Source organism: Drosophila takahashii, unplaced genomic scaffold (assembly GCF_030179915.1).
Source record: "Drosophila takahashii strain IR98-3 E-12201 unplaced genomic scaffold, DtakHiC1v2 scaffold_26, whole genome shotgun sequence".
Classification (NCBI taxonomy): Eukaryota; Metazoa; Arthropoda; class Insecta; order Diptera; family Drosophilidae; genus Drosophila; species Drosophila takahashii.
The window spans coordinates 18,300-35,832 of NW_027221706.1; the positions used below are offsets into that span (position 1 = coordinate 18,300).

Consider the following 17,533-nt stretch of genomic DNA (forward strand, 5'->3'; position numbering starts at 1 on the left):
ATATATACGTCAGCTTTAAACGAATTTAATAAAATGTTTTATCATTATATATAAAGAATTAATTGCAAATAAAAGTTATATACAACCTCAACTCATATGGGACTACCCCCTGAATTTAAGCATATTAATTAGGGGAGGAAAAGAAACTAACAAGGATTTTCTTAGTAGCGGCGAGCGAAAAGAAATCAGTTCAGCACTAAGTCACTTTGTCTATATGGCAAATGTGAGATGCAGTGTATGGAGCGTCAATATTCTAGTATGAGAAATTAACGATTTAAGTCCTTCTTAAATGAGGCCATTTACCCATAGAGGGTGCCAGGCCCGTATAACGTTAATGATTACTAGATGATGTTTCCAAAGAGTCGTGTTGCTTGATAGTGCAGCACTAAGTGGGTGGTAAACTCCATCTAAAACTAAATATAACCATGAGACCGATAGTAAACAAGTACCGTGAGGGAAAGTTGAAAAGAACTCTGAATAGAGAGTTAAACAGTACGTGAAACTGCTTAGAGGTTAAGCCCGATGAACCTGAATATCCGTTATGGAAAATTCATCATTAAAATTGTAATATTTAAACAATATTATGATAATAGTGTGCATTTTTTCCATATAAGGACATTGTAATCTATTAGCATACCAAATTTATCATAAAATATAACTTATAGTTTATTCAAATTAAATTGCTTGCATTTTAACACAGAATAAATGTTATTAATTTGATAAAGTGCTGATAGATTTATATGAATACAGTGCGTTAATTTTTCGGAATTATATAATGGCATGATTATCATTGATTTTTGTGTTTATTATATGCACTTGTAGGATTAACAATGCGAAAGATTCAGGATACCTTCGGGACCCGTCTTGAAACACGGACCAAGGAGTCTAACATATGTGCAAGTTATTGGGATATAAACCTAATAGCGTAATTAACTTGACTAATAATGGGATTAGTTTTTTAACTATTTATAGCTAATTAACACAATCCCGGGGCGTTCTATATAGTTATGTATAATGATATTTATATTATTTATGCCTCTAACTGGAACGTACCTTGAGCATATATGCTGTGACCCGAAAGATGGTGAACTATACTTGATCAGGTTGAAGTCAGGGGAAACCCTGATGGAAGACCGAAACAGTTCTGACGTGCAAATCGATTGTCAGAATTGAGTATAGGGGCGAAAGACCAATCGAACCATCTAGTAGCTGGTTCCTTCCGAAGTTTCCCTCAGGATAGCTGGTGCATTTTAATATTATATAAAATAATCTTATCTGGTAAAGCGAATGATTAGAGGCCTTAGGGTCGAAACGATCTTAACCTATTCTCAAACTTTAAATGGGTAAGAACCTTAACTTTCTTGATATGAAGTTTAAGGTTATGATATAATGTGCCCAGTGGGCCACTTTTGGTAAGCAGAACTGGCGCTGTGGGATGAACCAAACGTAATGTTACGGTGCCCAAATTAACAACTCATGCAGATACCATGAAAGGCGTTGGTTGCTTAAAACAGCAGGACGGTGATCATGGAAGTCGAAATCCGCTAAGGAGTGTGTAACAACTCACCTGCCGAAGCAACTAGCCCTTAAAATGGATGGCGCTTAAGTTGTATACCTATACATTACCGCTAAAGTAGATGATTTATATTACTTGTGATATAAATTTTGAAACTTTAGTGAGTAGGAAGGTACAATGGTATGCGTAGAAGTGTTTGGCGTAAGCCTGCATGGAGCTGCCATTGGTACAGATCTTGGTGGTAGTAGCAAATAATCGAATGAGACCTTGGAGGACTGAAGTGGAGAAGGGTTTCGTGTGAACAGTGGTTGATCACGAGTTAGTCGGTCCTAAGTTCAAGGCGAAAGCCGAAAATTTTCAAGTAAAACCAAAAACGCAATATATACAAATCAAGCTAATATAATATACTTGAATAATTTTGAACGAAAGGGAATACGGTTCCAATTCCGTAACCTGTTGAGTATCCGTTTGTTATTAAATATGGGCCTCGTGCTCATCCTGGCAACAGGAACGACCATAAAGAAGCCGTCGAGAGATATCGGAAGAGTTTTCTTTTCTGTTTTATAGCCGTACTACCATGGAAGTCTTTCGCAGAGAGATATGGTAGATGGGCTAGAAGAGCATGACATATACTGTTGTGTCGATATTTTCTCCTCGGACCTTGAAAATTTATGGTGGGGACACGCAAACTTCTCAACAGGCCGTACCAATATCCGCAGCTGGTCTCCAAGGTGAAGAGTCTCTAGTCGATAGAATAATGTAGGTAAGGGAAGTCGGCAAATTAGATCCGTAACTTCGGGATAAGGATTGGCTCTGAAGATTGAGATAGTCGGGCTTGATTGGGAAACAATAACATGGTTTATGTGCTCGTTCTGGGTAAATAGAGTTTCTAGCATTTATGTTAGTTACTTGTTCCCCGGATAGTTAGTTACGTAGCCAATTGTGGAACTTTCTTGCTAAAATTTTTAAGAATACTAATTGGGTCAAACCAATTAGTTCTTATTAATTATAACGATTATCAATTAACAATCAATTCAGAACTGGCACGGACTTGGGGAATCCGACTGTCTAATTAAAACAAAGCATTGTGATGGCCCTAGCGGGTGTTGACACAATGTGATTTCTGCCCAGTGCTCTGAATGTCAAAGTGAAGAAATTCAAGTAAGCGCGGGTCAACGGCGGGAGTAACTATGACTCTCTTAAGGTAGCCAAATGCCTCGTCATCTAATTAGTGACGCGCATGAATGGATTAACGAGATTCCTACTGTCCCTATCTACTATCTAGCGAAACCACAGCCAAGGGAACGGGCTTGGAATAATTAGCGGGGAAAGAAGACCCTTTTGAGCTTGACTCTAATCTGGCAGTGTAAGGAGACATAAGAGGTGTAGAATAAGTGGGAGATATTAGACTTCGGTTTGGTATCGTCAATGAAATACCACTACTCTTATTGTTTCCTTACTTACTTGATTAAATGGAACGTGTATCATTTCCTAGCCATTATACGGATATATTTATTATATCTTATGGTATTGGGTTTTGATGCAAGCTTCTTGATCAAAGTATCACGAGTTTGTTATATAATCGCAAACAAATTCTTTAATAAAACGGTGCATTTATGTATTTTTGATTTGAAAATTTGGTATAACTCCAATTACTCAGGTATGATCCAATTCAAGGACATTGCCAGGTAGGGAGTTTGACTGGGGCGGTACATCTCTCAAATAATAACGGAGGTGTCCCAAGGCCAGCTCAGTGCGGACAGAAACCACACATAGAGCAAAAGGGCAAATGCTGACTTGATCTCGGTGTTCAGTACACACAGGGACAGCAAAAGCTCGGCCTATCGATCCTTTTGGTTTAAAGAGTTTTTAACAAGAGGTGTCAGAAAAGTTACCATAGGGATAACTGGCTTGTGGCGGCCAAGCGTTCATAGCGACGTCGCTTTTTGATCCTTCGATGTCGGCTCTTCCTATCATTGTGAAGCAAAATTCACCAAGCGTTGGATTGTTCACCCATGCAAGGGAACGTGAGCTGGGTTTAGACCGTCGTGAGACAGGTTAGTTTTACCCTACTAATGACAAAACGTTGTTGCGACAGCATTCCTGCGTAGTACGAGAGGAACCGCAGGTACGGACCAATGGCACAATACTTGTTCGAGCGAACAGTGGTATGACGCTACGTCCGTTGGATTATGCCTGAACGCCTCTAAGGTCGTATCCGTGCTGGACTGCAATGATAAATAAGGGGCAATTTGCATTGTATGGCTTCTAAACCATTTAAAGTTTATAATTTACTTTATAAACGACAATGGATGTGATGCCAATGTAATTTGTAACATAGTAAATTGGGAGGATCTTCGATCACCTGATGCCGCGCTAGTTACATATAAAAGCATTATTTAATACAATGACAAAGCCTAGAATCAATTGTAAACGACTTTTGTAACAGGCAAGGTGTTGTAAGTGGTTGAGCAGCTGCCATACTGCGATCCACTGAAGCTTATCCTTTGCTTGATGATTCGATAATAAACATAAATTTAATTGTGTTTATTTTGTTTGGCTTTTTTAAGTCAGAATATATATATATATAAAATATATATATATAAAATAATAATTATATTTAAATAAATTTTATTTAAATATATTTAACAATGGTAGCCATATGTATCGTCATCCTATTAGTGACGCGTATAAAAATATTCTAAGTCCGAACATGCAAATAAGAGACATATGCAAGTATATGTACTTCTTAAGGTAGCCAACTGAATCGTCATCCTATTAGTGACGTGTATACAAATATTCTAAGTCCGAACATACAAGTAAGAGACATATGCAAGTATATGTACCTCTTAAGGTAGCCAACTGAATCGTCATCCTATTAGTGACGTGTATAAAAATATTCTAAGTCCGAACATACAAGTAAGAGACATATGCAAGTATATGTACCTCTTAAGGTAGCCAACTGAATCGTCATCCTATTAGTGACGTGTATAAAAATATTCTAAGTCCGAACATACAAGTAAGAGACATATGCAAGTATATGTACCTCTTAAGGTAGCCAACTGAATCGTCATCCTATTAGTGACGCGTATAAAAATATTCTAAGTCCGAACATGCAAATAAGAGACATATGCAAGTATATGTACCTCTTAAGGTAGCCAACTGAATCGTCATCCTATTAGTGACGTGTATAAAAATATTCTAAGTCCGAACATACAAGTAAGAGACATATGCAAGTATATGTACCTCTTAAGGTAGCCAACTGAATCGTCATCCTATTAGTGACGTGTATAAAAATATTCTAAGTCCGAACATACAAGTAAGAGACATATGCAAGTATATGTACCTCTTAAGGTAGCCAACTGAATCGTCATCCTATTAGTGACGTGTATAAAAATATTCCAAGTCCAAACATGAGTTATATGGATATGAAAATAATATTAAGTTCTAGTATGGATATGAAAAAAAATGAGTTATATGGATATGGGAAAAATAACAAGTTCTAGTATGGATATGAAAAAAATGAGTTATGTGGATATGGGAAAAATAATAAGTTCTAGTATGGATATGAAAAAAAAAATGAGTTATATGGATATGGAAAAGAATACAGAGTTCTAGTATGGATATGGAAAAATGAGTTATATGAATATGGGAAAAATGATAAGTTCTAGTATGGATATGAAAAAATATTGAGTTATATGGATATTAAAGAAATAATAAGTTCTAGTATGGATATGGAATAAAATGAGTTATATAGATATGGCAAAAAATTTAATGTTCTAGTATGGATATGAAAAAAATTAGTTATATGAATATGGGAAAATTTATAAGTTCTAGTATGGATATGGGAAAAATAATAAGTTCTAGTATGGATATAAAAAAATATTGAGTTATATGGATATTAAAGAAATAATAAGTTCTAGTATGGATATGGAAAAAAATTAGTTATATTGATATGCTAAATAATGAGTTATATGCATATGGGAAAAATACTAAGTTGTAGTATGGATATGGGAAGAATACTGAGTTCTAGTATGGATATGGGAAAAATAATCAGTTCTAGTATGGATATGAAAAAATATTGAGTTTTATGGATATTGAAGAGATAATAAGCTCTAGTATGGATATGGAAAAAATTAATTATATTGTAATAGTAAATAATAAGTTATATGGATATAGGAAGAAAATTAGGTTCTAGTATGGATATGAAAAAAATTAGTTCTATGGATATGGGAAAAATAAAAAGTTCTGGTATGGATATGGAAAAATATTAAGTTATATGGATATTAAAGAAATAATAAGTTCTAGTATGGATATGGAATAAAATGAGTTATATAGATATGGCAAAAATATAATGTTCTAGTATGGATATGAAAAAAATTAGTTATATGAATATGGGAAAATTTATAAGTTCTAGTATGGATATGGGAAAAAGAATAAGTTCTAGTATGGATATGAAAAAATATTGAGTTATATGAATATTAAAGAAATAATAAGTTCTAGTATGAATATGGAAAAATATTATTTATATTGATCTGGTAAATAATGATTTATATGGATATGGGATAAATACTAAATTCTAGTGTGGATATGGAAAAAACGAGTTATATGGATATGGGAAAAATAATAAGTTCAAGTATGGATATGGAAAAAAATTAGTTTAATAGTTATAGGTATGGAAAAAAATTAATTATATAGATATAGAACAAAAAATAAGTTATATGGATATGGTGGCATCAGTACGAAATATGCCCAATTTACATACACCGGAGCCGCAGTACGATAAATACCCAATATTTAGACGTCGTGGCCAAAAACATATATAGGGAGGCAGTGCTCGCCGACCGGCCGTATTGTTCAAAATTTATGTTTATCATATTATTTTGGCAATGCTATATATAAATGATATCTTATACATATAATTCAATTATAGCGATATGGAAATACCATATTATATGTATAAAGAAAAAAAATGTATAATAAATTTTACATTGACATACAAATATGGCTAGTTGTATGGATATGCCGTATTCATTATATGGATACGGCATATAGATTATATAAATATGACCAAAAAATATTTTATATTGATATGGCAAATAAAGAAATTACTTGAATATGGAAATAAAAGAAGTTATATTGATATGGAAGAAAATAATGAGTCATATAGATATGTTGGCATCAGTACGAAATATGCCCAATTTACATACACCGGGGCCGCAGTACGAAAAATACCCAATATTTAGACGTCGTGGCCAAAAACATATATAGGGAGGCAGTGCTCGCCGACCGGCCGTATTGTTCAAAATTTATGTTTATCATATTATTTTGGCAATGCTATATATAAATGATATCTTATACATATAATTCAATTATAGTGATATGGAAATACCATATTATATGTATAAAGAAAAAAAATGTATAATAAAATATACATTGACATACAAATATGGCTAGTTGTATGGATATGCCGTATTCATTATATGGATACGGCATATAGATTATATAAATATGACCAAAAAATATTTTATATTGATATGGCAAATAAAGAAATTACTTGAATATGGAAATAAAAGAAGTTATATTGATATGGAAGAAAATAATGAGTCATATAGATATGTTGGCATCAGTACGAAATATGCCCAATTTACATACACCGGGGCCGCAGTACGAAAAATACCCAATATTTAGACGTCGTGGCCAAAAACATATATAGGGAGGCAGTGCTCGCCGACCGGCCGTATTGTTCAAAATTTATGTTTATCATATTATTTTGGCAATGCTATATATAAATGATATCTTATACATATAATTCAATTATAGCGATATGGAAATACCATATTATATGTATAAAGAAAAAAAATGTATAATAAAATATACATTGACATACAAATATGGCTAGTTGTATGGATATGCCGTATTCATTATATGGATACGGCATATAGATTATATAAATATGACCAAAAAATATTTTATATTGATATGGCAAATAAAGAAATTACTTGAATATGGAAATAAAAGAAGTTATATTGATATGGAAGAAAATAATGAGTCATATAGATATGTTGGCATCAGTACGAAATATGCCCAATTTACATACACCGGGGCCGCAGTACGAAAAATACCCAATATTTAGACGTCGTGGCCAAAAACATATATAGGGAGGCAGTGCTCGCCGACCGGCCGTATTGTTCAAAATTTATGTTTATCATATTATTTTGGCAATGCTATATATAAATGATATCTTATACATATAATTCAATTATAGCGATATGGAAATACCATATTATATGTATAAAGAAAAAAAATGTATAATAAAATATACATTGACATACAAATATGGCTAGTTGTATGGATATGCCGTATTCATTATATGGATACGGCATATAGATTATATAAATATGACCAAAAAATATTTTATATTGATATGGCAAATAAAGAAATTACTTGAATATGGAAATAAAAGAAGTTATATTGATATGGAAGAAAATAATGAGTCATATAGATATGTTGGCATCAGTACGAAATATGCCCAATTTACATACACCGGGGCCGCAGTACGAAAAATACCCAATATTTAGACGTCGTGGCCAAAAACATATATAGGGAGGCAGTGCTCGCCGACCGGCCGTATTGTTCAAAATTTATGTTTATCATATTATTTTGGCAATGCTATATATAAATGATATCTTATACATATAATTCAATTATAGCGATATGGAAATACCATATTATATGTATAAAGAAAAAAAATGTATAATAAAATATACATTGACATACAAATATGGCTAGTTGTATGGATATGCCGTATTCATTATATGGATACGGCATATAGATTATATAAATATGACCAAAAAATATTTTATATTGATATGGCAAATAAAGAAATTACTTGAATATGGAAATAAAAGAAGTTATATTGATATGGAAGAAAATAATGAGTCATATAGATATGTTGGCATCAGTACGAAATATGCCCAATTTACATACACCGGGGCCGCAGTACGAAAAATACCCAATATTTAGACGTCGTGGCCAAAAACATATATAGGGAGGCAGTGCTCGCCGACCGGCCGTATTGTTCAAAATTTATGTTTATCATATTATTTTGGCAATGCTATATATAAATGATATCTTATACATATAATTCAATTATAGCGATATGGAAATACCATATTATATGTATAAAGAAAAAAAATGTATAATAAAATATACATTGACATACAAATATGGCTAGTTGTATGGATATGCCGTATTCATTATATGGATACGGCATATAGATTATATGGATATGACCAAAAAATAATTCATAAAGAAATTATATGAATATGGCAGAAATAATTGGTTATATTAATATGATCAAATAATACTTTATATAAAAAAGTGAATATCTTTGGTTGGGTGGCAAAGAGAATTAAATATGCCCGATATATAGACGTCGTGGCCAAAAACTACTATAGGGTGAAGTGCTTGTCTGTTGGTCTATATATATACATATAATATTTTATGCGTACACATTATTATTATAGATAGTTAATATCTATCGTATGGGTGGCAAACGGAATTAAATAATTTCGATATTTAGACGTCGTGGCCAAAAACTACTATAGGATGGTCAGTGGTTGTCCACCAATTAATTATTGAACAAACCATATGAATATCATATGCTGTTGTCAATATAATGTATATCAATAATAATAAAAAATAAGGATGGTACAGTAAGTAGTCCATCTACTATTGAACAAAATATATTATAATATATACTTTTGTTATCAATAGAACAACATATATTAAAATCAAAATATTATCCGTATAAATTTGTTTCTTAAATGAAATTAAGACTTGGCTACGCGGTTAATATTATAAACCCATGATAATAAAGTGAAACAGAGGTCAAGTTTCTATTATATATAGAATAACAAATTGTTTCCGACTTTTATCGTTAATCTTTGGTGGCAGGTATATATGATAATTTATATTAAATTATTATATCCCCTGTCGTTTGGGCACAGAGTATCGCTTGCCGGTACAATGTGTTTACAAAAAGCATTATAATAAAATATAATTGCAATATTAGTGATCAAAATAATTTCATATGCGCTCGGTTTTATATCATATATTACCAGAGAGTTATATGGAAAAGATAAATTTTAAATTTATCATCAAAATGCAAATGATTTAACTCAATATTTATATTGGTTAAACAAAAATTGTACATGTGTGGATACAATAATTATGTATGTTGAACAAAAATGATATTTTAGAATGAAATATGTATATATAATATAATAAAAACTTATAGAAAGAACAATATATATTGAAAATTGTGTTATAAAAAAGTTGTACTTTTTCTTTAACATCAATTATAAACTTGTTATATTAGTGGCGAAACAAGTAAAAATTAAAGAACGTATACGAATGCCATATAAAAATGGCCGTATTCGAATTAAAATAGAATTATTTCACAAAGCAAAAAAAAAATATTGAATTAAAATCAATATTTAAGAAAAACCGAACATATAAAATGGAAATAAAATCTATTATATTTATATTACTAATTTCTATTCAAAAAATATGAATGAAATATGAACGAAAACATTATTCTGGTTGATCCTGCCAGTAGTTATATGCTTGTCTCAAAGATTAAGCCATGCATGTCTAAGTACACACGAATTAAAAGTGAAACCGCAAAAGGCTCATTATATCAGTTATGGTTCCTTAGATCGTTAACAGTTACTTGGATAACTGTGGTAATTCTAGAGCTAATACATGCAATTAAAACATGAACCTTATGGGACATGTGCTTTTATTAGGCTAAAACCAAGCGATCGCAAGATCGTTATATTGGTTGAACTCTAGATAACATGCAGATCGTATGGTCTTGTACCGACGACAGATCTTTCAAATGTCTGCCCTATCAACTTTTGATGGTAGTATCTAGGACTACCATGGTTGCAACGGGTAACGGGGAATCAGGGTTCGATTCCGGAGAGGGAGCCTGAGAAACGGCTACCACATCTAAGGAAGGCAGCAGGCGCGTAAATTACCCACTCCCAGCTCGGGGAGGTAGTGACGAAAAATAACAATACAGGACTCATATCCGAGGCCCTGTAATTGGAATGAGTACACTTTAAATCCTTTAACAAGGACCAATTGGAGGGCAAGTCTGGTGCCAGCAGCCGCGGTAATTCCAGCTCCAATAGCGTATATTAAAGTTGTTGCGGTTAAAACGTTCGTAGTTGAACTTGTGCTTCATACGGGTAGTACAACTTACAATTGTGGTTAGTACTATACCTTTATGTATGTAAGCGTATTACCGGTGGAGTTCTTATATGTGTTTAAATACTTGTATTTTTTCATATGTTCCTCCTATTTAAAAACCTGCATTAGTGCTCTTAAACGAGTGTTATTGTGGGCCGGTACAATTACTTTGAACAAATTAGAGTGCTTAAAGCAGGCTTCAAATGCCTGAATATTCTGTGCATGGGATAATGAAATAAGACCTCTGTTCTGCTTTCATTGGTTTTCAGATCAAGAGGTAATGATTAATAGAAGCAGTTTGGGGGCATTAGTATTACGACGCGAGAGGTGAAATTCTTGGACCGTCGTAAGACTAACTTAAGCGAAAGCATTTGCCAAAGATGTTTTCATTAATCAAGAACGAAAGTTAGAGGTTCGAAGGCGATCAGATACCGCCCTAGTTCTAACCATAAACGATGCCAGCTAGCAATTGGGTGTAGCTACTTTTATGGCTCTCTCAGTCGCTTCCCGGGAAACCAAAGCTTTTGGGCTCCGGGGGAAGTATGGTTGCAAAGCTGAAACTTAAAGGAATTGACGGAAGGGCACCACCAGGAGTGGAGCCTGCGGCTTAATTTGACTCAACACGGGAAAACTTACCAGGTCCGAACATAAGTGTGTAAGACAGATTGATAGCTCTTTCTCGAATCTATGGGTGGTGGTGCATGGCCGTTCTTAGTTCGTGGAGTGATTTGTCTGGTTAATTCCGATAACGAACGAGACTCAAATATATTAAATAGATATCTTCAGGATTATGGTGTTGAAGCTTATATAGCCTTCATTCATGGTGGCAGTAAAATGTTTATTGTGTTTGAATGTGTTTATATAAGTGGAGCCGTACCTGTTGGTTTGTCCCATTATAAGGACACTAGCTTCTTAAATGGACAAATTGCGTCTAGCAATAATGAGATTGAGCAATAACAGGTCTGTGATGCCCTTAGATGTCCTGGGCTGCACGCGCGCTACAATGAAAGTATCAACGTGTATTTCCTAGACCGAGAGGTCCGGGTAAACCGCTGAACCACTTTCATGCTTGGGATTGTGAACTGAAACTGTTCACATGAACTTGGAATTCCCAGTAAGTGTGAGTCATTAACTCGCATTGATTACGTCCCTGCCCTTTGTACACACCGCCCGTCGCTACTACCGATTGAATTATTTAGTGAGGTCTCCGGACGTGATCACTGTGACGCCTTGTGTGTTACGGTTGTTTCGCAAAAGTTGACCGAACTTGATTATTTAGAGGAAGTAAAAGTCGTAACAAGGTTTCCGTAGGTGAACCTGCGGAAGGATCATTATTGTATAATATCCTTACCGTTAATAAAAAAATTTGTTAATACAAATTTAATACAAATTACCAATATATATATATATATACATAATAATTATAATAATAATTATACCAAAAATATGATCTTAAAAGTAAAAGATCAAATAAATTTCGAACAAGCAAATCGAAATATTGTAATAATATAATATTATTACAAATAAATTAAATAGAAACAAACATAAAATTCGAACAAGCAAATCGAATTATTAATATAATAAAATATATTTTATATATTTATTATAAACTTTTGTGTGTATATGGACCATAATATACACGCGTTGCGAGATGTATTGGCCAACTAATTTGATGATGATCATACATTGGATAATGCAACAACCTAAAATATACAATGTTGTACCTGGTTTCAGGTTAATGTTTTATATAAAATTATCAATATATATTAACAAACAAATGCCATTACAAATAATACTTTGATATATATTGTTTATATAAAACTAAGACATTTCGCAGCATTTATTTTAGGTATATAAATACATTTATTGAAGGAATTGATATATGCCAGTAAAATGGTGTATTTTTAATTTCTTTCAATAAAAACATATTTGACCAAATTTAAAACCAATATTATAAAACTCTAAGCGGTGGATCACTCGGCTCATGGGTCGATGAAGAACGCAGCAAACTGTGCGTCATCGTGTGAACTGCAGGACACATGAACATCGACATTTTGAACGCATATCGCAGTCCATGCTGTTATGTACTTTAATTAATTTTATAGTGCTGCTTGGACTACATATGGTTGAGGGTTGTAAGACTATGCTAATTAAGTTGTTTATACAAATTTATAATAAAATTTTATAAGCATATGGTATATTATTGGATAAAAATAATTTAATTATTTTATTCATAATATTAACAAATATATGAAAAACATTATCTCACAATAGTAATTAAACTTTGAGAAAAACGAAGAGGAATATTTTCTTTTTCAATCAAATAATACTGAGAAATGTCTAGCATAAAATATTATCTAGAATTGTCTCTTATTAATGATTTGAAATATGAAAAACGTTGACAATATTATTATTCTTCGTTAATTCGTTACAAATAAATGCCATTAATATATATATACGTCAGCTTTAAACGAATTTAATAAAATGTTTTATCATTATATATAAAGAATTAATTGCAAATAAAAGTTATATACAACCTCAACTCATATGGGACTACCCCCTGAATTTAAGCATATTAATTAGGGGAGGAAAAGAAACTAACAAGGATTTTCTTAGTAGCGGCGAGCGAAAAGAAATCAGTTCAGCACTAAGTCACTTTGTCTATATGGCAAATGTGAGATGCAGTGTATGGAGCGTCAATATTCTAGTATGAGAAATTAACGATTTAAGTCCTTCTTAAATGAGGCCATTTACCCATAGAGGGTGCCAGGCCCGTATAACGTTAATGATTACTAGATGATGTTTCCAAAGAGTCGTGTTGCTTGATAGTGCAGCACTAAGTGGGTGGTAAACTCCATCTAAAACTAAATATAACCATGAGACCGATAGTAAACAAGTACCGTGAGGGAAAGTTGAAAAGAACTCTGAATAGAGAGTTAAACAGTACGTGAAACTGCTTAGAGGTTAAGCCCGATGAACCTGAATATCCGTTATGGAAAATTCATCATTAAAATTGTAATATTTAAACAATATTATGATAATAGTGTGCATTTTTTCCATATAAGGACATTGTAATCTATTAGCATACCAAATTTATCATAAAATATAACTTATAGTTTATTCAAATTAAATTGCTTGCATTTTAACACAGAATAAATGTTATTAATTTGATAAAGTGCTGATAGATTTATATGAATACAGTGCGTTAATTTTTCGGAATTATATAATGGCATGATTATCATTGATTTTTGTGTTTATTATATGCACTTGTAGGATTAACAATGCGAAAGATTCAGGATACCTTCGGGACCCGTCTTGAAACACGGACCAAGGAGTCTAACATATGTGCAAGTTATTGGGATATAAACCTAATAGCGTAATTAACTTGACTAATAATGGGATTAGTTTTTTAACTATTTATAGCTAATTAACACAATCCCGGGGCGTTCTATATAGTTATGTATAATGATATTTATATTATTTATGCCTCTAACTGGAACGTACCTTGAGCATATATGCTGTGACCCGAAAGATGGTGAACTATACTTGATCAGGTTGAAGTCAGGGGAAACCCTGATGGAAGACCGAAACAGTTCTGACGTGCAAATCGATTGTCAGAATTGAGTATAGGGGCGAAAGACCAATCGAACCATCTAGTAGCTGGTTCCTTCCGAAGTTTCCCTCAGGATAGCTGGTGCATTTTAATATTATATAAAATAATCTTATCTGGTAAAGCGAATGATTAGAGGCCTTAGGGTCGAAAACGATCTTAACCTATTCTCAAACTTTAAATGGGTAAGAACCTTAACTTTCTTGATATGAAGTTTAAGGTTATGATATAATGTGCCCAGTGGGCCACTTTTGGTAAGCAGAACTGGCGCTGTGGGATGAACCAAACGTAATGTTACGGTGCCCAAATTAACAACTCATGCAGATACCATGAAAGGCGTTGGTTGCTTAAAACAGCAGGACGGTGATCATGGAAGTCGAAATCCGCTAAGGAGTGTGTAACAACTCACCTGCCGAAGCAACTAGCCCTTAAAATGGATGGCGCTTAAGTTGTATACCTATACATTACCGCTAAAGTAGATGATTTATATTACTTGTGATATAAATTTTGAAACTTTAGTGAGTAGGAAGGTACAATGGTATGCGTAGAAGTGTTTGGCGTAAGCCTGCATGGAGCTGCCATTGGTACAGATCTTGGTGGTAGTAGCAAATAATCGAATGAGACCTTGGAGGACTGAAGTGGAGAAGGGTTTCGTGTGAACAGTGGTTGATCACGAGTTAGTCGGTCCTAAGTTCAAGGCGAAAGCCGAAAATTTTCAAGTAAAACCAAAAACGCAATATATACAAATCAAGCTAATATAATATACTTGAATAATTTTGAACGAAAGGGAATACGGTTCCAATTCCGTAACCTGTTGAGTATCCGTTTGTTATTAAATATGGGCCTCGTGCTCATCCTGGCAACAGGAACGACCATAAAGAAGCCGTCGAGAGATATCGGAAGAGTTTTCTTTTCTGTTTTATAGCCGTACTACCATGGAAGTCTTTCGCAGAGAGATATGGTAGATGGGCTAGAAGAGCATGACATATACTGTTGTGTCGATATTTTCTCCTCGGACCTTGAAAATTTATGGTGGGGACACGCAAACTTCTCAACAGGCCGTACCAATATCCGCAGCTGGTCTCCAAGGTGAAGAGTCTCTAGTCGATAGAATAATGTAGGTAAGGGAAGTCGGCAAATTAGATCCGTAACTTCGGGATAAGGATTGGCTCTGAAGATTGAGATAGTCGGGCTTGATTGGGAAACAATAACATGGTTTATGTGCTCGTTCTGGTAAATAGAGTTTCTAGCATTTATGTTAGTTACTTGTTCCCCGGATAGTTAGTTACGTAGCCAATTGTGGAACTTTCTTGCTAAAATTTTTAAGAATACTAATTGGGTCAAACCAATTAGTTCTTATTAATTATAACGATTATCAATTAACAATCAATTCAGAACTGGCACGGACTTGGGGAATCCGACTGTCTAATTAAAACAAAGCATTGTGATGGCCCTAGCGGGTGTTGACACAATGTGATTTCTGCCCAGTGCTCTGAATGTCAAAGTGAAGAAATTCAAGTAAGCGCGGGTCAACGGCGGGAGTAACTATGACTCTCTTAAGGTAGCCAAATGCCTCGTCATCTAATTAGTGACGCGCATGAATGGATTAACGAGATTCCTACTGTCCCTATCTACTCATCTACTCAGTCGATTTTGGATTGCTCACGGGAGTAGACGTGTTTTTCGTACGCTCCGCGAGGAAATCGAATATCTGCGGTAATACGCTAGCCACGGTGCTGCAAATAGTGTCGAAATTTGTATTTCGCGTGTGCAAATACGTTGTGCGTGATTTCTGAGTGAAAAAGTGTGCGGACAGTGGGAAATTCGCGTTTTTCCATTCGGGAATTTTCCATCGCACCACGTGCGTGGTGAGAGAGACGCTCTCTTCGAGAGAGGCGTTTGCCTTATTTAGGCACAGACCGCCTGGTAACAGCTGTTGGGTGTGGAACTCGGCTAATAGTGTGTGTCTTCGCTAAGTGGTTCAAGCATCGGAGCATCAGCAAATCAGCTGATCGGGCTACCGGATCAGCGAAAAGAGAAACGGGTGTAAGTCCCAACTTAACTAAATTTTTAGTTAGGGTTTTGGCCGATAGATGGCATCATCTATCACCAAAATGGAGCTTGCCGAGTCGGGAAGCGAAAGTGGCAGCAGTCGCGCGTGTAGCTCAACCCGCGGTGGAAGAGGACGCAAGCGTGGCAAGGGGCACAAGGCGACGCCGAGGGAGGCATCGCGTGCGAAGGTGGTCGCCGTGGGTGGTGCGCAGGACACGCCGGAGCCATTCGAGGAAGAGGACGCACCATCGTCCCTTGAGATGCCGACGCACCCAGCTGCACCGGTAGCTGACGACGAGTCTCAGTCCATCGTCGCTAAACTCGCCGCAATGAAGGCCACCGCGAAGGCTGCTGCGAAGGCCGCTGCGATCGCAGTAGCGAACGCCGCCGGAAATGCCACTGGAAATGTCGCCGAGAGTGCCGCCGAAAATGCCGCCGGGAATGCTGCCGCATATGGAGTCACCGCCGTGAAGCCAGCCGCAAATGTCCCTGCAGCTGCCGCTGACAACGCTGCAACGTTTGTTGCCCCAGCACCCGTGCTCTCCATAACGGAGAGGGTGATGAAGGGTAGCGGTGCCATCGCGGGAGTGCTAGCGGATATCCGCATAGCTCACTCGAAGGCACTCGTTTCCTCGGCGACCACCCCGCGGTTGGCAGGGGAAATCCAGGAGACGATAAATCGATACGAGGAGGTCATCGCTGCCATGATGGTGCAATTTGGAGTGTTGGAAGATCGTGCCAGGAGACAGCCAGCACTGACACCTGTCGCTTCGGTTGCCTCCTACGCAGCCACCGCTGCACGAGGCGCGCACCTCGCGGCGCAACCTGCTGCCCCTGTAGCCGCACCACGAAGCGCCATTCGCGAAACGTGGTCCGCGGTCGTTGCTTGTGACGACCCGGCACTTTCGGGACGACAGATTGCGGACAAAATCCGCAAAGAGGTTGCGCCCGCCCTGGGCGTTAGGGTGCACGAGGTGCGAGAACTCAAGAGGGGCGGCGCGATTATTCGCACGCCATCTCAGGCGGAGATGACAAAGGTCGTCGCATCCGCCAAGTTCGCCGAAGTTGGCCTCAAGGTGTCGCAGAACACCGCC

General features: G+C 35.7%; 3 non-coding genes and 1 pseudogene across 3 annotated transcripts; all 4 read left to right on the forward strand.

The window, feature by feature from the left end:
* Positions 1-82: 82 nt before the first annotated feature.
* LOC138914526 (large subunit ribosomal RNA) lies at positions 83-4,039 on the forward strand. Its single transcript, XR_011420371.1, has one exon. It is a non-coding gene; the product is annotated as a large subunit ribosomal RNA (ribosomal RNA).
* A 6,077-nt stretch (positions 4,040-10,116) lies between these two features.
* LOC138914524 (small subunit ribosomal RNA) lies at positions 10,117-12,111 on the forward strand. Its single transcript, XR_011420369.1, has one exon. It is a non-coding gene; the product is annotated as a small subunit ribosomal RNA (ribosomal RNA).
* A 623-nt stretch (positions 12,112-12,734) lies between these two features.
* Positions 12,735-12,913, forward strand: LOC138914531 (5.8S ribosomal RNA). The gene has a single exon (XR_011420375.1). It is a non-coding gene; the product is annotated as a 5.8S ribosomal RNA (ribosomal RNA).
* Positions 12,914-13,310: 397 nt separating this feature from the next.
* Positions 13,311-16,059, forward strand: LOC138914529 (large subunit ribosomal RNA; annotated as a pseudogene).
* Positions 16,060-17,533: the final 1,474 nt, after the last annotated feature.